We start from the raw sequence: 21387 nt of genomic DNA on the forward strand, positions 1-21387 counted from the left end.
GAAAGAAAGAAAGAAAGAAAGAAAGAAAGAAAGAAAGAAAGAAAGAAGAAAGATAATAATTAAATACAATAAAATTAAAATCCCATAGTTTATAAATCATACTATTAACATATATAACTTTATATACTTTCTTTTATGCTTTTACACATTATGCTTTAAAGAGCATTGTTTAAATATTATAATCTAGTATAAAAATAGATTGAGGGGCGCCTGGGTGGCTCAGCCTTTAAGCATCTGCCTTCGGCTCAGGTCATGATCCCAGGGTCCTGGGATTGAGCCCGGCATCGGGCTCCCTGCTCGGCGGGAAGCCTGCTTCTCCCTCTCCCACTCCCCCTGCTTGTGTTCCTTCTCTTGCTGTGCCTCTCTCTGTCAAATAAATAAATAAAATCTTATAAAAAAATAAAAATAGATTGAAAATTAAAATTGCTAGGACTTAGAATTATAGATTCCATGTATACTTACTTATATTAAAATATCAAATTTTACAAATTACCTCTTTATTTCTGAAGTTTTATGTATAATCAGTAAAAGTAATACAAGAGTTTGCTAGAAAAGTGAACTGATATGCATTGCACTGGGGGAAGCAGGGTTTATTCCTCTCTATTCATCCTCAACAATGGGGCCACCACCTTAGGCGGATCTCAGCTCTTCCCCAGACATGAGGCAGTGGCTCTCACCATTGTTGTCATGGCCCTACCAGCTGCCCCACTGCAAGTCCAAAGCTCTGGGCTTCACTGTAGTAGCAGGGACAACAGCAGGTGGATGGAGTTTGGGAAAAAGGTGGAAGCTAAAGACACAAAGAAATGGAAAAATGTTCCATGCTCATGGATTGGAAGAACAAATAATTGTGAAGATGTCAATGCTACCTAGAGCAATCTACACATTCAATGCAATCCCCATCAAAATACCATCCACTTTTTTCAAAGAAATGGAACAAATAATCCTAAAATTTGTATGGAACCAGAAAAGACCCCGAATAGCCAGAGGAATGTTGAAAAAGAAAAGCAAAGCCGGCGGCATCACAATTCCGGACCTCCAGCTCTATTACAAAGCTGTCATCATCAAGACAGCATGGTACTGGCACAAAAACAGACACATAGATCAATGGAACAGAATAGAGAGCCCAGAAATGGACCCTCAACTCTATGGTCAACTCATCTTCGACAAAGCAGGAAAGAATGTCCAATGGAAAAAAGACAGTCTCTTCAACAAATGGGGTGTTGGGAAAACTGGACAGCCACATGCAGAAGAATGAAACTGGACCATTTCCTTACACCACACACAAAAATAGACGCCAAATGGTTGAAAGACCTCAGTGTGAGACAGGAATCCATCAAAATCCTAAAGGAGAACACAGGCAGCAACCTCTTTGACATCAGCCACAGCAATTTCTTCCTAGAAACATCACCAAAGGCAAGGAAAGCAAGGGCAAAAATGAACTACTGGGACTTCATCACGATAAAAAGCTTTTGCACAGCAAAAGAAACAGTCAACAAAACCAAAACACAACTGATAGAATGCGAGAAGATATTTGCAAATGACATATCAGATAAAGGGCTAGTATCCAAAATCTATAAAGAACTTATCAAACTCAACACCCAGAGAATAATCCAGTCAAGAAATGGGCAGAAGACATGAACAGACATTTCTCCAAAGAAGACATCCAAATGGCCAACAGGCACATGAAGAAGTGCTCAACATCACTCGGCATCAGGGAAATCCAAATCAAAACCTCAATGAGATACCACCTCACACCAGTCAGAATGGCTAAACTTTAACAAGTCAGGAAAGGACAGATGTTGGCGGGGATGCGAAGAAAGGGGAACTCTCCTACACTGTTGGTGGGAATGCAGGCTGGTGCAACCACTCCAGAAAACAGTATGGAGGTTCCTCAAAAAGTTGAAGATAGAGCTACCATACGATCCAGCAATTGCACTACTGGGTATTTACCTCAAAGATACAAATGTAGGGATCCAAAGGGGTATGTGCACCCCGATGCTTATAGCAGCAATGTCCACAATAGCCAAACTGTGGAAAGAGCCATGATGTCCATTGACAGATGAATGGATAAAGCAGATGTGCTATATATATATATATACAATGGAATATTATGCAGCCATCAAAAGGAATGAGATCTTGCCATTTGCAATGACGTGGATGGAACTGGAGGATGTTATGCTGAGCGAAATAAGTCAATCAGAGAAAGACCTGTATCATATGACCTCACTGAAATGAGGAATTCTTAATCTCAGGAAACAAACTGAGGGTTGCTGGAGTGGGGGGTGGGGTGGGAGGGATGGGGTGGCTGGGTGATAGACACTGGGGAGGGTATGTGCTATGGTGAGTGCTGTGAATTGTGCAAGTCTGTTGAATCACAGATCTGTATCTCTGAAACATATAATACATTGTATGTTAAAATAAAAAAGAAGAAGATAGCAGGAGGGGAAGAATGAAGGGGGGGAAATCGGAGGGGTAGATGAACCATGAGAGACGATGGACTCTGAGAAACAAACTGAGGGTTCTAGAGGGGTGAGGGGGTGGGGGGATGGTTAGCCTGGTGATGGGTATTAAAGAGGGCACGTTCTGCATGGAGCACTGGGTGTTATACGCAAACAATGAATCATGGAATATTACATCAGAAACTAATGATGTGATATATGGTGATTAACATGACAATAAAAGAAATTTAAAAAAAAAAAAGGCGGAAGCTAAATTGTAGCTACTTCCAGCACAAGCCAGCACTGTGTCTTCCCTAAAGGTACTGAAAAGCTGCCTTCCACCAAGCTTCCCTTCCTAAGCCTATTCTCCAAACAACAGCCATGGTAAATTTTATAAACAAAATAAAATTCTGTCGCTCCCTGGCTTAAAATATTCTTGAGGCTTCCCACTGTACTTAGAATAACAGACTCCTCACAGGACGGCCTCGCACATGCTACGAAATGTGCTTACTCTCTGCCGACAACACTGTCTCAAGCCACCTTTCTCTTTCTTGACCACTCAGGTACCTTTCGCTCCTGAAGGTTTATTACTTGCCATTATTCTTTTGTCAAAATTCCAATACAGTTAATATGCAGTGCTGCATTAGTGTCCGGTGTACAATATAGAGATTCAGCACTTCCATACATCACCTGGTGCTCATCCCAAGTGCATCCCTTCATCCCCATCACCTGTGTCCCCCATCTCCCCCACCCACCTTCCCTCTGTAACCATCAGTGTGTTCTCTAGGGTCAAAAGTCTGTTTCTTGGTTTGTTTCTCTCCTCTCTCTTTCCCCCCACCTCCTTTGTATTTCCATTTGTTTTGTTTCTTAAGTTCCACACAGGAGTGAAATCATATGGTATTTGTCTTTCTCTGACTGACTTATTCTGTTCAGCATTATACTCTCTAGCTCCATCCACATCGTTGCAAACACTTGCCATTATTTTTGATTACTGTTCTCAATCAATGTCTGGGGAATGAGTGAATGTGAATAAATACATGAAAGAATGGATGAATCAATCAATCATTCCACAAATAGGCACTGGCAATCCTGACAATCTACTATACACAGGCACTCTTCTAGACAGAAAAGATGCTAGGGAATTAACAGAATAAAGTTCCAGGCTTCAAGGAACTTACATTCTAGGTGGAAGAAAATAAATAAGTGAATATTATAGTGTGACAGGTGGTGATAGGTGCTATGCAGAAAAGGGAGCAGGGAAGGCTAACAGCCAAGACCTTTGGAGGGAGAGAATTACCCTTTTAAATAGGATGGACAGGGGGCGCCTGGGTGGCTCAGTCGTTAAGCGTCTGCCTTCGGCTCAGGTCATGATCCTGGGGTCCTGGGATCGAGTCCCACATCGGGCTCCCTGCTCAGCAGGAAGCCTGCCTCTCCCTCTCCCACTCCCCCTGCTTGTGTTCCTGCTCTAGCTATCTCTCTCTCTGTCAAATAAATAAATAAAATCTTAAAAAAAAAAAAAAAAGGATGGACAGGGAGGGAAGGCTTCAGTGGCATGGGACATCTGAACAGACTCCAATGGAACCTAATACCTTTTCCCCTGGAATCAGCCTACCCTCTCCTACCTTCCTTATCAGGGACTGCTAATTATCCACCACCTCGCTCTGCTTCTGACCTAAAAGCAGGCTCTAGTCCACGCAGGCCCCAAAAAATGAAGTACGAAGGATGACTTGTCTCAAGGTGCAATACATACCAAAAAGAATAAGACACTACTTTTTAGAGATCCAAACACCATTATGGGTCCCAGGCAGAGGGCAGTGGACATCAGGTGAGCAATGGAGATGTAGCTCAGGTCTGTCTCAGAAGTGAGCCCCAGTGGGTTTTCAAACACCTGTGGTAACTACAGTTTTAGAATGCACTTTTGGAACAGGCATCCTCGGAAACTGACAGAATTCCACCCTGAAGGATCCCCACTGAAAAGGAGTGAAGATGTGAGACTTGCAGAAATCTGGAGGAAGAGCTTTCCAAGCAGAGAGAACAAAAGGAATAACTAATGAACATGACCCCAAAGCGTCAAAATAGAAACCTACCAAGCATTCTTATGCTTTAGCACCAACTTCGAGAAGGACCTACTGTCCTCTTAGACTCTGACCTACTGCTGCCACTCCTTGTGTCCTCTCCAAAATCAGCTTCTCTGCTCCGTGTGTGCTCTGCTCCCACACCGCTGAGCCTCATGTACCCAGGGTCGGCTTCCCCCAGCCCCTTGAACCTGTGCATCCGACTTGCTTTGTTGCACTCACCCACGGTAAACCACTGGCCTCCTGCCCAAGTTTTGTGATTCTTTTTGCTAAAAGTTTATCTGGTTAGCAGTTATCATAACTTCCCAGTTATTCTCTAGCTGCAGATATTCTCCAAGTCCTACTCTTGTGCAGATACCACTGTGGGAGCGAAAGCTTGCACGAAAAAAATCACAAACACTCTGAAATTCTTTTTTTTTTTTTAAAGATTTTATTTATTTATTTGACAGAGAGAGAGATAGTGAGAGCAGGAACACAAGCAGGGGGAGTGGGAGAGGGAGAAGCAGGCTTCCCGCGGAGCAGGGAGCCCGATGTGGGACCCGATCCCAGGACCCTGGGATCATGACCTGAGCCGAAGGCAGACGCTTAACGACTGAGCCACCCAGGCGCCCCAACACTCTGAAATTCTAATGCCTACCAAGCACGACAGCATTGTATGGGGCCACAAAAGCTCATGCTGTTCCTTTATCATCTGTAAACAAGATCCTATTTGATGACTGCCAGTTTTGAAGAATTCCAGAGAAAAGATTCTACTCTAACATGCCCTCTCTCTCCCTCACCACTAATTAGAACCATTTGTTTTGTATTTTTCCCCCCAAAGTCCTGGGAAAGAGCTTATCTGAGACTGAAGCTAACCCAAAGGAAAGCTAGGCTAAGAGAAACAAAGAGACTAAGTCATAATGACAGTTTGAATCCCTAGATTCAGACACACAAAAACCATCATGCCTAAAAACCTATCCATAGACATAGACTGTTCAAGAACCATTAAATCTCTGAACACTTCCTTTTTCTTCTGGGGAGGAGCACTTTAGCTAGCCTCAGGTGGGCTCCTAGTCACCCCATAGAAGAGTCCCTATAAAAATGATACACAAGTAGTTTCCTTTCTCTGACAACGTAATACTGAAAAGTACACCTGTTCATGGGACCTGTGTGCAGTGCTGAGAGGGAAGAACAGCTATTCACTGTCTCTGCTGGAAGGACTGGGTTGTCAGACAAGTGAGAACAAGAAGGCATGCCTCAATATGGGCAGTTCATTCTGGGGTTTCCTTTCGCCAAGTCTCTGAGCTTTCCTTTTCTCATTTATAGAACAGGAAGCTGAAGTGCACTGCCTTTAAAATACCTTGCCAGGTGCCTGGGTGGCTCAGTTGATGAGCGTCTACCTTCGGCTCAGGTCATGATTCCGGGGTCCTGGGATCCAGCCCCGCATCAGGCTCCCTGCTTGGCAGGAAGCCTGCTTCTCCCTCTCCCTCTGCCCCTGCTTGTGTTTCTACTCTCGCTATCTCTCTCTCTGTCAAATAAATAAATAAAATCTTTAAAAAAAATACCTTTCAACACTCACTGTCTATGATAATATATGACCTAGGATTTTCATTTTGTCATTAAGCTTCAAATTCTAATAGATGGGTTAGTACACCCTGCTTCCTTTGATTGCCAGTGACAACTGCATCATAAGAGCAAAATGGTTTTATTATGGTTACTATTACATATTAATGTACTATTAACTCTCAAATATTAAAGCCCTATCTACATAGTGAATCATTCAAGCCGTAATATACTTAATATATAAATGTGAAGTAGTAAGCATAATGATTGTTGGGTTGTTGGCCTCCAGCCATCTTGCTTCTCAGGATGAGCATTACATAAGGAAAGGCAGAGGAAACACGTGGAGGTGAATGTCAAATAACACCCCTCCATGGCACTCTTTGGAAACAATGTGATGAAGGAAGCTTACTAAGGGATCGATTCAATTCAGTTAAATGAACTTTCAAGACCAAAGCTTCACTGAAAGAAAATCACAAGAGTATATTAATGAAGTTGCTCAGGGGCGTCTGGGTGGCTCAGTTGTTAAGCGTCTGCCTTCAGCTCAGGTCATGGTCCCAGGGTCCTGGGATCGAGCCCCACATCGGGCTCCCTGCTCAGTGGGGAGTCTGCTTCTCCCTCTCCCACTCCCCCTGCTTGTGTTCCCTCTCTCGCTGTCTCTCTCTGTCAAAAAAAAAAAAAAAAAAAAATCTTAAAAAAAAAGCAACTGGTATTTGCACAGCATTTTAACTTCACAAAGTCCTTTCAATGCCTTTATTCTACACAAGACCCCATCCAAAGCATATACGGAGTATCACTGAGACTTTCATAATTCAAGAAGTTAGAATTCTCAGGTAGAATGAGCTGGGCAATGCATAACTTCTCGAACCTTAGAATCCAATTGGATGCTGTCACCTTCATTTTCTGTTCCACACTAATTTTCAAGTAGAGCTTGCTTTCCATTACAGCAACTTCTGAAAACATGGGTTTGCAAAGATGTGACTTCACTGAAAGGATTGCAGTGACCAAATAGTGGAACTGTGAACTCTGTCAAGCTCTGTCTGACGGATATCATTGTGTTTCCCATAGAACTTTTTTTTTCCTCCCCATAGAACTTTCATGGGTCCTGAGCCACTCTTGTCGGTTTGCTGTGATGCCCAAGAGCACTTGGAACAGTTAGGGAACTAGGGGGACAGTGACTCCATCACCTAGAGGGGAGTAATGTTTTATGAGATATGATGGTAACAAGTGGAGCAGTACTAATCCTTGGTGATAGCTGGTTTAGCCCAGAAAACAAATGCTCCCAGACTTGCTAAAATGAATTAAGTATTTAAACAGAGATGGGAAAACCACTTCACCAGGAGAGGTTAGACGCAATTCAAGAATGAAATGAGAACTTGAACGGTGTGAAGTCTGTGATCCCTGCTGGCCTGAGAGCCCATGATTCCATGAGGGATCACTGGCCTGTCCTGAAGGGCTAGGACAATTTACTAGAAAACATGATGAGACAAGGGCTGGATAAACACAGAACAGTGTGCAAAAACAGCTTTTAGTTTTTAGTATAATCCTATAATTGAATAATATCTTCTCATTCTTTAAATTTTTCCTATTTCTTTTACAACTTATCTTTTTTTGTAATTTATTTTTGACATAATTTCAAACTTACAAAAAACCGCAAGAATACAAAAAACTCCTCGATGCCATCGATATTGACATTTTGTCCTATTTGCTTTCTCATTCTCAGTTAATTCTGCCTTCCTTCCTCTTTACCTATTATCTATTATTCTATCTACACACACACACACACACCATAGTCATAAAGTTTTTTCTGAATATGTGAGAACATGTTGGTGTGCTCTTTACCCCACAATTCACTGTGTATTTCCTAAGAAACAGAATATTCTCTTACATAGTTATAACATAGTTACCTTGATTAGAAATTTTAACATTGCCACAACAATATTGGCTAATTAAAACTCCACATTCAAATGCCAATAACATCCTTATAGTTATCCATCCTGCTGGGCCAGGGTCAAATCCCAGATCACATATGGCATTTGGTTGTCATGCCTATTTGGTATACTTCAATGTGGAACAATTCCACAGTCCTTCCCCTGTGTTTCTTGAACCTGATGTTTTGTATAATGTGGGTCAGGTAGGATTCGTCTGATGTTTTCTCAAGATTAGAATCAGGTTTGCATTTTTGGTAACAGTACAGTGGAAGTGCTGGGGCCAGAACTCTATCACCCTCCTGTATTTGGTATTTGGCATTCCACTGGGAAGAAGAGCTTTCCATTCTTCTCATTCATTCATTCATTTATATGAGTCTGGACTCACAGATTCTTATTTTATTCCATAGGTTACCATCCATTAATATTGTCACATATGCATTTTGATTCTCCCATTATCCCAGATTTGACCAGCAGGAATCCCCTCAAGATAGCTCCTGTATCCCTCTGACATTCTTCATGATTCTTACAACACTTTCTTACTTTCTCATCGCGTATTTTGCCAGCCCTGGTATTAGCCATTTCTGTTTCTCAAAGAAATACAAGTTCCTTTCAATGGAGAGGGGTATTTAAAATTTAAGCACAGGAGTTGTATGGGCCACTGCTGGCAAGGCCTTAGGCCTCTCATTTATGTGAACAGTGTATAGAGGAGAAGCCCTCATATAAATATATATACGTATATACAAATGGGTAATTCTGTATTTATCTATATGTATGTATAGGGATAATAAAAACTAGGAATTCATACTAATACCTCTAGTTCCAGCTAACAATTCAGCGTGCATTCTAATACTCCCCATTTCCATATTTGTAATTCCCTCTTGCAACAGTGAGAAATCTTACTGACAAGAGCCTTAATATATTTATACCCCTTCTCAGGCCTAGAATATACATAAGTAGTTTCAGAAATGCTAAGCCATACCACTGAAAGCAGCAAACCTAAGGTGTCAATATTCTTTTAGATTTTTAGGTAAATTAAAGAAACACTAAAATGTGAAATTCATTAAACTCTGACAAGTAGATAAATCCTTATAACATATATACTTATTAAGACATACAAAATCAACATACAGAAATCATTTCTATGCACTAACAACAAGCTATTTACAATAGCATCAAAAAATAATAAAATATTTGGGAATAAATTTAACCAAGGAGATGTAAGATATGTAGACTGAAACTTATAAAAATTGAAAAATGAAAGAGAAGAAGACACAAAATAAATGGAAAGAAATTCCATGTTCAGGGATTGGAAGGATTAATACAGTTAAAATGTCAATAGTATCCAAAGGGATCTATCTAGTCACAATGCAATCCCTATCAAAATTCCAAGTTTTTTTTTTTTTTTTTTCCACAGAAAGAGAAAAAACAACCCTAAAATTTGTTTGGAACCACAAAGACCCTGAAAATCCAAAGCAATCTTGAGAAAAAAGAGCAAAACTAGAAGCATCACACTTCCTGATTTCAAACTGTATCATTATAAGGCTCTAGTAATCAAAGTAATATGGTACTGGCATAAAAAGAGATACAAAGATGAATGGAATAGAACAGAGAACTCAGAAATACAGCCATGCATATACAGTCCACTTATCTTTAAGAAGGGCACCAAGAATATACAATGTGGAAAGGACAGTCTCTTCAATAAATGGTGCTGGGGAAACTGGATATCCACATGCAGAAGAATGAAACTGGACCCTTATCTTTCAGCATGCACAAAATCAACTCAAATGAATTAAAGACTTACATTTAAGACCTGAAACTGTAAAACTCCTAGAGGAAATCACAAGGAAAACACAGTTCCTTGACACTGGTCTTGGCAATGATTTTTTGGATATGATATCAAAAGCACAGGCAACAAAGGCAAAAATAAACAAGTGGGATTTTATCAAACTAAAAAGCTCTGCACAGCAAAGGAAACTGTCACCAAAATGAAAAGCCAAACCACAGAATGGAGAAAATATTTCAAACCACTTATCTGATAAAGAAGTAATATCTAAGATATGAAAAAAAAAAACAAAAAACAACCCCACTCATACACCTGAATAGAAAAATAATCCCAAATGACTCAATTAAAAAATGGGCAGAGGGGCTGAACAGACATTTTCCAAAGAAGACATACAAATGGCCAACAGGTGCAGGAAAAGGTGTTTAATATCACTAATCATCAGGAAAATGCAAATCAAAATCACAATGAGATATCACCTCACACTTGTTAGGATGGCTATCATCACAAAGATGAGAGAGAACAAGTGTCGGTAGGGGTGTGGAGAAAAGGGAGCCCTTGGGTACCAGGGGTGAGAATGTGAACTGATGCTGTTACTATGGAAAACAGCACGGAGGTTTCTCAAAAAATTAAAACCAGAACTATCAAATAATCCAGCAATCTTTTTTCTGGGTATATGTTTGAGGGAAATGAAATCACTATCTCAAAGAGATATCTGCACCTATGTTCAGTCCAGCATTTTTCACAATAGCCAAGATATGGAAATAACCGAAGTGTCTGTCAACAGATGAATGTATAAAGAAAATGTCACACACACACACACACACACAATTGTGTATGTATATATAATATATATACATACATAAATATATGCATAATTTATATATAATTTTGTGTAGCATTTGTGTGTGTGTATGTGTGTGTGTGTATATATATATATATATATATATATATATATATATATATATATATGGCATTAGAATATTGTGTTCAGCCCTAAAAAATGGAGGAAATCCTGCTATTTGTGGTAACATGGATGAACCTAGAGGGCATTATGCTAAGTAAAATAAACTAGATACAGAAAGACAAACACTGTATTACCTCACTTACATGTGGAATCTAAAAAGGCAAACTCATGGAAGTATAGATTAGATTGGCAGGTGTCAGGGGCTGGTGTGTGGAGAAAATGGGGAGAAGTCAGTCGAAGGTTACAAACCTTTCTGGTGGGATGCAAACTGGTGCAGCCACTGTGGAAAACAGTATGGAGGTTTCTCAAAAACTTAAAAATAGAATTACCATATGATCCAGTAATTCCATTATTGAGTAGTTACCTAAAGTTTATGAAAACACTAATTTGAAAAGCTATATATGCACCCTTATATTTATTGCAGCATTATGTACAACAGCCAAGTGTCCATGAACAGATCAATGGACAAAGAAGATGTGGTGTGTGTGTGTGTGTGTGTGTGTGTGTAATATTACTCAGCCATAAAATAGAATGAAATCTTAACATTTACAACAACATGGATGGATCTAGAGGGTACAGTGCTAAGTGAAATAAGTCAGTCAGAGAAAGACAAATACCATATGATTTCACTCATATGTGGAATTTAAGAAACAAAACAAACAAGCAAAGAAAAAAAGAGACTCTTATATACAGAGAACAAACTGATGATTACCAGAGGAGAGGTGGGTGGGGGGGATGGGTGAAACAGATGATGGGGATTAAAGGAGACACTGTGATGAGTAAAGGTGATGTACAGAACTACTGAATCACTATATTGTACACCTGAAACTAACATAACACTATGCTAATTATACTGGAATTAAAATTTTTAAAAAAGATTATTAAAAAAGAGAGAGGACCTTAGAAATTAAAACAGACATAGAGACATATCAATCCAATGCCACATGTACCCTTTTAAGGATCCTAATTCGAACAAAACAACTGTAAAAAGAATCTTTTCAGAGAGTTGAGAAAAACTGAATCTGGCCCAAGTATTAAGATATTGTTAAGTGTGATTATTGTCAGGCATGAAAACAGCACGTAATTGAGATTTATTTTTTTATGTCATTTCCTATTAGAAATCTATACTGAAGTCTTTATGGCTGAAATTACATGCTGACTGAGATCTGCTTTAAACTACACCAGCAAGCTAATGCAACAGGAATAGCAAAATGATCATCACTGAAGCGGGATGACAGGTACATGGTGGTCAACATGCAATTCTCTCTACTTGTATGCAGAGAAAATGTCTATGAACAAAAGTTAAAACGGAAGGAAAGGAAGAAAGCAATAAGAGGCTCAGGAAAGCACCGATCCCTCCACTGCTCATTTACTGAGCAGCTTTTCTGTGTGTCCAAAAGTGACTGAAACGATCTACCCTGTGTGATTTAAGAAAGCAAAGCACTCAAAGGCTGCATGGGCATTCAGTGGTTAAGTGACAATCCCAGACAATGACAGGAGGTCACTTCATATCTGTGATTAACTTCTACATGAATAACTGTGGAATAATAAATATATATATATATATAGGGAAAAAAAGATTATAAACTTTCAGTTGTAAGATGAAAAAGTTCTAGGACCTGATGTACAGGATGGTGCCTACAACTAAAAAGACTGTAGTGTATACCTGAAAACTGCTGAGGTAGATCAGTGCTCTCACCACACCCACACCCCCAACACACACCCCAAGTGTGTGGGTGACAGGCGTGCTCATTAACTTGATCGCAACAATCACTTCACAATGCACACCTCTACCACGTGGTGTACACTAAAATGGACACTTACATATATACAATTATTATTTGTCAAAAATAAAAAATAATTTTTAAAAGAAATAATTTTAATAATAAACATCTCCACAATAATGATAATAATAGAGGACACAGAACATTTAATCTCTTTATAAAATCTCTCCCATAATCCTTAATCACCCCCTGCCCCCAAGACAGCCACTATTTCTGACTTCTTTCCACCACAGATTAGCCTTACTTTGGTTTTAGAATTTTATCGAAATGGACTGATAAAATACAGTTTCAAACCCTGCTTTACCTGCTTGACATAGTATCACTGAGATTCATGCATGTTGCTGTGTGTTCCAGTACTTTGCTCCTTTCTATTGCTAGTTGCATTCTGTTGCATGAATAAAGACAAATGATATGTTTATCCATTCTACCACCGTTGATCATTTGGGATGTTTATGTTTTCCAGCTCTGGGCTATTAAGAATAAAGCTACGATGAACATCTTTCTGTTTTCAGTTATCTTAGGCAACTACATAAGAGTAGTAAAATTCGTGAGTCAGAAAGTAAATGTATGCTTAACTTTACAAGAAACTGCCAAACTTTTACAATACTACATATTAAGGACAATGTTACCAAAATGATTTAGATATTTTAGATTAAAATAAATGATAGAGGTCATTTATGTTACACAAACATCACTGGTGGAAAAATTCTAACTATTCTAAGAATGAGCGATCACAAGGAAGAGTTATGGAAGGCTGTGAACCTCAAAGACAGACAAAGAGAATGGGGGTACGTAGCAAAGAGGGTGCTGCTGACCCTTTTGCAAATGCTTATTTTAAAAAGTTTTAAAATCCTGAATATAGCCAAGGGACTAGGGCACTCATCCTGAACTTACCCTAATACTACAGGAAAAAAAAAAAAAAAGGAAAGAAAAGCAGCAGCAGCTAGTTGCCTTTACTTGCTCTGCTATGTATCTGGGCACAGAGGAAATGCTACACATAGAGTTGTTTCAAAGTGTGGTACAGGGTAGGAAGGCAGGTGCACCAGCAGCTCAGCGTGCAAGCTCAGAGGAAGCATTTCACAGAAAGCTAGGAAGGGTACAGAACCTTGGAGGCCACGGGAGACCAGCACAGTAGGATACAAGGTGAGACAGTGAATCCCTGTTAAAAGTGGTGGAGGCCAGCTGCTGGGATTCTGTAAGTCAGGTATTCTTAAAAACAGGTTAGCTCGACACAAGGAAACAGAAATAATAAAAACTTAATATTCCTGAAGAACATTACTGTAAGTTTCCAAAGAGGTTTCTATAATGTTAACTGATATTAACTAATTTAATTTAGGAAGAAAAAGGTCCATGAGATGAAAGGGCTTTTCTTTTTTTTAATTTTTATTTTTATTTTTATTCTTATGTTAATCCCCATACATTACATCATTAGTTCTAGATGAAGTGTTCCATGATTCATTGTTTGTGCAAAACACCCAGTGCTCCATGCAGAATGTGCCCTCCTCAATACCCACCACCAGGCTAACCCACCCTCCCACCCCCCTCCCCTCTAGAACCCTCAGTTTGTTTCTCAGAGTCCATCGTCTCCCATGGTTCGTCTACCCCTCCGATTTCCCCCGCTTCATTCTTCCCCTCCCGCTACCTTCTTCTTCTTCTTCTTCTTTTTTTCTTAACATAGATTGCATTATTTGTTTCAGAGGTACAGATCTGAGATTCAACAGTCTTGCACAATTCACAGCGCTTACCAGAGCACATACCCTCCCCAGTGTCTATCACCCAGTCACCCCATCCCTCCCACCCCACCCCCCACTCCAGCAACCCTCAGTTTGTTTCCTGAGATTAAGAATTCCTCATATCAGTGAGATCATATGATACATGTCTTTCTCTGTTTGACTTATTTCGCTCAACATAATACCCTCCAGTTCCATCCACGTCGTTGCAAATGGCAAGATCTCATTCCCTTTGATGGCTGCATAATATTCCATTGTATATATATACCACATCTTCTTTACCCATTCATCTGTCGATGGACATCTTGGCTCTTTCCACAGTTTGGCTACTGTGGACATTGCTGCTATAAACATCGGGGTGCACGTACCCTTTCGGATCCCTACTTTTGTATCTTTGGGGTAAATACCCAGTAGTGCAATTGCTGGATCATATGGTAGCTCTACTTTCAACTTTTTGAGGAACCTCCATACTGTTTTCCAGAGTGGCTGCACCAGCTTGCATTCCCACCAACAGTGTAGGAGGGTTCGAAAGGGCTTTTCTTAATAATAATTTAGGGAAAAGGAATCCATGACAAAAAACAGTTTTAAATCACTGATGGATACAGCAAGCATTTCTAGTAAGTTTAAGGCTGCTAGCAGAAAAGGATTCACTTATCAGGGCAGATGAATAATAAAGTTAAGGAAACAAAAGATGTATCTAAGTGCTTAACCCAATAGATGTATTTCTGAATGTCAGTATGTAATTAAGTCTTTTTTAAGCAAATATTTCCTCAGCAGTATGTCAAGCACTATTACAGGTATCAGATAAAGCTCCTACTCTCATGGAGTTTAAATGCTAGTTGGGGAAAATAGATAAAAAGCTATCAGCTCAGCTTTAGAGGGGAGGAGGGTGGGGGGAATGGGTTAGCCTGGTGATGGGTATTAAGGAGGGCACGTACTGCATGGAGCACTGGGTGTTATACGAAAACAATGAATCGTGGATCACCACATCAAAAACTAATGATGTATTGTATGGTGACTAACATAACATAATAAAATAAAATTTTTTAAAAAAGCAAAAAAAAAAAAAAAGAAGGTATCAGCTCGTGATAACATCTATGACAAAATAAAAACATTTTTATGACTTTGTTGCCATTTTAATTTAATGAACTGTAATCCAGGAGGAAGTGAATTCTATGTGCAGCAACTCTATGACTAGATCATTAGTATATTCTTTTTCATACAATAAAGAAATGTGCCTTTAATCAGCTTTTGACTCCGTGGACTAAGAGCAGCTATGTGTATGGGCTTAATATAGTCCCTCTGTAGTTAGTACTTCTCAAAGTCTATCCTCTAAAACAGAGCTGTGGTTGCCAAGAACTGTCTGACAAAATAGGTATTAATATAAAATCTTGCAAAAGAGGAATGTGTTTAGTTTCCACTTTAAAATTTGTTTTTCGTAACGGTTTGATACTGCTGTTTAGATGAAACAACACCTGCCATAGTGATTAATAGGATGGATCAGCAAAATCTTCCACAGGCAGATGATCCATGTGTTGAATCTATTGTTAAGATTATGGGCTTCATCTTAAATACAAGCAAACAAAAACCACTGTCTTTAAATGGTCAGTATGAAATATTTCCATATAGCAGAATGATGCACTTCGGTTATATAATTCTTTCAGGAAGTCAAGATGCTTAGAACTGATACTCCACACAGGTTTCTCAGGTTTCTGTCGCTATTATTAATAACTAGCAGCAGCAAAGCCTCTGAAATGAAATTTAGGCTAAAACTAACCATACCACACTTTATAAGAAACCTTATTTTGGGTTTCCATAAAACTCAGGTTGCCTAAAGCTATTTTGGCCTGTGTAATGAGGAAAACATGGACTTTGCTTGTAGGTGCCCCATATTCCTCCCTAAGGTTAGGGGTGATTTTCCAATGTAATAAGAAATACTTGGGCTCTATGATATTCAAAATTCAAAATGCCAGAATTTCATTTTACCTGATGGGAACATTACATCTACTGCCTGTTCTTCTGGTTTCTCAGTCTTACAGATATGCTGATAATCAATGGGGACAGGCTACCTGCCTGCTCTCCAGATCCCTGTTTATAAGTATCATCATTAACTGTCCAAGGCCCACCTCTTAGCCGAAGTCTGATTAAAGGAAATTATACTCAGGAAGATTTTAAAGACATGCTTTCTGTCTGCTTCTCTGCATGTTCTAACTTCTATCCTTGGGCCACAGCACCATAGCCTGGGATTATCTACTAGAGGGAGGATATAGGTAACATGAGAAATTACTCCAGAAAATTCTAACATGTGTCTACGCTACTCCAGCCACCTGTATATTACTTCATTTACTTAACATTGAACCACATTTTAATATTATGCCTTTGAAACTAATGATTGATGTAAAATCAGATCTATACACAGATTTGCGTTTTTATGAAACTCAATAAAACTTTGCCCTGAAAAAAAATGGATCAGCACTCTTCCCTTAGAGAATAAGTGAAGTGCCTTCCCTTGGGTCATGCTTCACGTGTCTGGAATTGAAAGTCAAGTCTTCTGCTTATTCAGAGAAAAGTATTGACTACTCAAAAAATTTTTTTCTTGGGGCGCCTGGGTGGCTCAGTCATTAATAGTCTGCCTTCGGCTCAGGTCATGATCCCAGGGTCCTGGGATCGAGTCCCACTTCGGGCTCCCTGCTCAGTGGGAAGCCTGCTTCTCCCTCTCCCACTCCCCCTGCTTGTGTTCCCTCTCTCGCTGTGTCTCCCTCTGTCAAATAAATAAATAAAAATCTTAAAAAAAAAAAAAATTTTTTTTTCTCTTCTTCTTCCACTGTTTTGTTGTTATACTTATTTTTCTGATAACCAATTTAAAGTCTTTTATAGATGATACGGTATGAAAAGAAATGGAAAATGAGTAAATGGGGCTCAGTTCTAAAGGAAAAGACTGATATGCCACAAGGAGGCTCCACAAGGCGGGCAAGGCAGCGTCCGTCCAGTGTTCTTCCTTCCCTGTCCTGTATCAGCGCATTTCCTCTCTCCCGGATCACTCCCATAAATGCATGTGCACGTTGTCATTTACCCGTTTTTTTTAAATAAGAAAAAACATTTTAAAAACCAAACATTCCAGGAATTGAGGGGTGAACAAAATGAACAAAGAAGGTCAAAAGGTACACATGTCCACTTATAAAATAAGGAAGTCCCAGGGATGTCAGGTACAGCATGGTGACTACAGTTAACAATACTGTATTATGTGTTTCAAAGTTGCTAAGAGAGTAGATCTTTTTTTTTTTTAATTCATTTGAGACACAGAGGTACAGAGAGAGAGAGAGAGAGAAAGTATGAGCAGGGAGAGAGGCAGAGGGAGAGGGAGAAGCAGGCTCCTCGCTGAGCCAGGAGCCCGATGCGGGGCTCGATCCCAGGACCCTGGGATCATGACCTGAGCCGAAGGCAGACGCTTAACCATCTGAGCCACCCAGGCGCCCAAGAGAGTAGATCTTAAAAGACCTCATCACAAGACAAAAATGTGACTATGTGTGGTGATGGGTGTTCATTAGACTCACGAGGGTGATCACTTCGCAGCACTACAGATATTGAATCGCTGTGCATTGTGTCATACACCTGAACTAATAAAATGTCACATGTCGATTATAGCTCAGTAAAAAGAGTATTGATCCCCCTCCTATCTAGCTCCCCCACCTCTCTTTCCCCTCTCCCTTTTAAGGCAAAACTCCATAAAACGACTGTCTATATTCACTGCCTTCAGTTTCTCTTTTCTCTTCCTCAAACTCACTCTAATCGTTCCAATGAAACAGCTCTTATTAAGATTACCAACGACTTCAACATTGCCAAATCCACAGGGTAACTGTCAGCTCCCCTGAAATATGGGCAGCATTTGACATGGTTGACTACTGTCTTTTACTTGACATACTGACTGCTACGCACATGCCCCGTGGTTCTCCCCTGACTCCTGGACACTTCTTTTCAGTCTTTGTAAGCCTTCCTCCTACCTCAGACTCCTAAATGTCCTGGCCCTGGGCTGGTCTTTACATTTTCTTCTCTATTTAAACCACACTCACTTCCTCTGTGATCTCAACCAGCCTTGCATCCTTACATCCCATTATATACTGGTGGTTCTTAAATCACCCATATCACTAATAAATCTCAAATTTGTATCTCTAATTCACTTCATTCACCTAAAGTCCAGACCCATATATCCCACCACTACCTCCTTAACATCTCTATCTAAAAATCTATTAGGTATCTCAAATAGCACATCCAAACCTGAGCACCTGATGACCTCGCCACCCCACGATGACTTCCTGCAAACACTCCCACCCATGTAATGGCATCCCATCTTCTCATTTGCTCAGGCAAAACTGAAATGCCATCATTTCTCTTTTCTTATTTTATATAAGATGTGTGCATCTGGATTAATCAGCAACTCTTGTTAGCTCTATCTTCCAAATATATCTAGAATTGCATCTATCAATCCAAGCACTGCTCCTCACCTCCATTACCCGCTACCCTGGTCCAAATCATCTTCATCTCTTATAGGATTACTGCACTAACCTACTTGCCATCGCCTGGCAATGAAAAACTATTAAAGTGCTGCTGAATTTATTTACTTACTTATGTTTCCACTAGTAAAATGGTTGGTAGTTTTTTTGTTTTTTATAATGCTCTAACTTTTGTGTCAGGAATAAACTTCCCTCCTAGATTGAGTTCTTTCTCTAACTTCTGAAATACATACTTTGTATTATGTAGAAATTATCTCCTCTTTAATGTTTGGTGGAATTACCCAGTAAAGCTTTTGGACATCATGCCATTTTAGGTGGTTTTCACTAATTTTTCAGATTTTTCATTGGTTAATAGTATGTTTAGATTTCTTAACTCTTCTTCAGTTTTGATAATTTAGAATTTCCTCAAAATTGGCCATTATGTCCAAATTTTCAAATGTATTAGTATACAGTATTTCCTATTAAATCATTCATAACTTCCATGTTTATAGTTATATTCCCTTTCTCATTCCTTAACATTTGTATTTTACTTCTTGAAGAGGTTGCCAAAGATAGTCTATTTTATTGATCCATTTAAGAAAATACCTTACATTAATAATCACATCTATATTTTTAAGTGTTGATCATTAAGTACTTCTCTTATTAATTGTCCCCTCTGCTTTTTAAAAGTTTATTTTTGGTGTTCTAATAATGAATATAAGAATATAAATTTTCATCCTGTTTTAGCTGCATCCTCTAAGTTTGGTTGATTTTATCCCCACTTTACATTTGAGGCTTTGAAAAGTTGTTTTATTAAAATGTCACCCAGATAAATAGTGGCAAAGTAGGAATTCAAATCTAAGTGTGATTTACACTGTATCAGACAAGCTCTTTTAAATGTATTATAACAAAAGGCACAGAGATGCAATTCACACAAAAGGAAATACACCTATTTAAGTATGAAAAGATTCTTATCTCTCTTTTTTTTTTAAGATTTTCACTGGGGTGCCTGGGTGGCTCCAGGGATTAAGCATCTGCCTTCTGCTCGGGTCATGATCCCCGGGTCTTGGGATCAAGCTGGGCATCGGGCTCCCTGCTCATCAGGGAGTGCTTCTCCCTCTCCCTCTGCCACTCCCCGCGGCTTGTGCTCTCTCTCTCCATCAAATAAATTAATAAAATCTTTAAAAAAGTAAATAAAGAGGTGCGCACCTCTCCCTCTGCCTCTCCCTGTCCCCCTCCTAAACAAACAAACAAATAAATAAAAGCAAAAGACTATCCCAGGAGAAACAATCATTTAAAAGTTGTCATTCTAGGGACACCTGGCTGGCTCAGTCAGTGGAGTGTGTTGTGTGGCTCTTGATCAAGCCCCACATTGGTTGTAGAGTTAACTTAAAAATCTTAAAAAAAAAAAAAAGTTGTCCGTCTATAATCTTCCCCCTCTCACTTTGTTAAAGAACTAAATAAGATAAAAACAGAGAAACCAGACAGTTGTGGCAGCCATGTGCCACCGATTTCAAGGCGACCTAATGCCAGTGAAACCTAATTGAAAACAGTCACCAAGGGCTTACTTAAAATTCCCCGTCCCAAGAAATGGCACTGTTGCATTAAGTTAATAACAAATGCTCTGGGGAAATTAATGACATAGGATCCCAAATGCATATGGTGAGCAGTGGATGCGAGTTCCCGCTGTTTATGCAGCAGGGCCCTGAATTTGGAAATACACTGAGAAATTCAAGGAAAGCAGGATTCACTAACAGAATTGAGCATTCTTTCAGTTTTATGAAATCACTAGACTGGATGTAGTCGTACTGTTTACCAGGACAGGTTAAAATGAAAACGTTACAAAGAAATGTTGATTCCAATACAACAATTTGTTTCAGTCAACCTACAGACAAGTAACATAGGTCAATTTCTCCTGTGGGAATGTCCACCACTCTGTTCCCTCACTGTTCCCCTTGGCCACCTCCTACTGAATCGGTGTTGCTGAACATCACTAGCTAGCGTTCCAACACAGCATCCAACAGGACAATTCTAACAACATTTACATTTACAGTATGCAGAGACAAGGAAATTCTACCCATAAACACCAAACCTAACACCATTCGAAGACAAACAAACATAAAAATAGAAGTCAACAAATAACTTCTCAACATATATAACAGCATTAGAAAAAGAAGAAAAACTACCCAAAATACACAGGTGTGAGAATCATGCTAGTATACCCAGGATAAAGCTACTTTGAGATGTGAGAGGAAGAATATGTGCAAAATGAATTTTAGGAAAGCAACCGCTTTCAAAAAAATTAAAGAATAATAATTGTACAATAAGCCTCCTGTCTTCAGGCTTCTGCCCTTGCTGTTCCACCTGCCTGAAATGCTCTTCCCCCAGCTCTCAGCAAGGTTCACGGCTTCACGCCCCTTCTGTCTTCCCTCAGTCACCTTCCTGGTGAGCTGCGCCCGGCTGCACATGCACACGCACCCAGCCCGCCGCCCCGCACCCCGCCGCCCCGCTGCCCTGCCGCCCCGACACCCCGCACCCCGCCGCCCCGCACCCTGGCTCTGTCTCTCCGGTGCTCATTACCACTGACCCAGTGCACGTGTTATTTACTTATTGTGTCTACTGCCTCTACCCCTCACACTGACGGAAACACTGT

At 39.8% G+C, this 21387-nt stretch overlaps 1 protein-coding gene across 3 annotated transcripts in view; it reads right to left on the reverse strand.

Annotated features, from left to right (window-relative positions):
- The window catches only part of PDE10A (phosphodiesterase 10A), a 294100-nt gene that overhangs the window by 89143 nt on the left and 183570 nt on the right, over positions 1 to 21387 (reverse strand). The gene's annotated exons all lie outside the window — the stretch shown is intronic.

Source organism: Mirounga leonina, unplaced genomic scaffold (genome assembly GCF_011800145.1).
Source record: "Mirounga leonina isolate KUSES-001 unplaced genomic scaffold, KU_Mleo_1.0 Mir_54, whole genome shotgun sequence".
NCBI lineage: Eukaryota > Metazoa > Chordata > Mammalia > Carnivora > Phocidae > Mirounga > Mirounga leonina.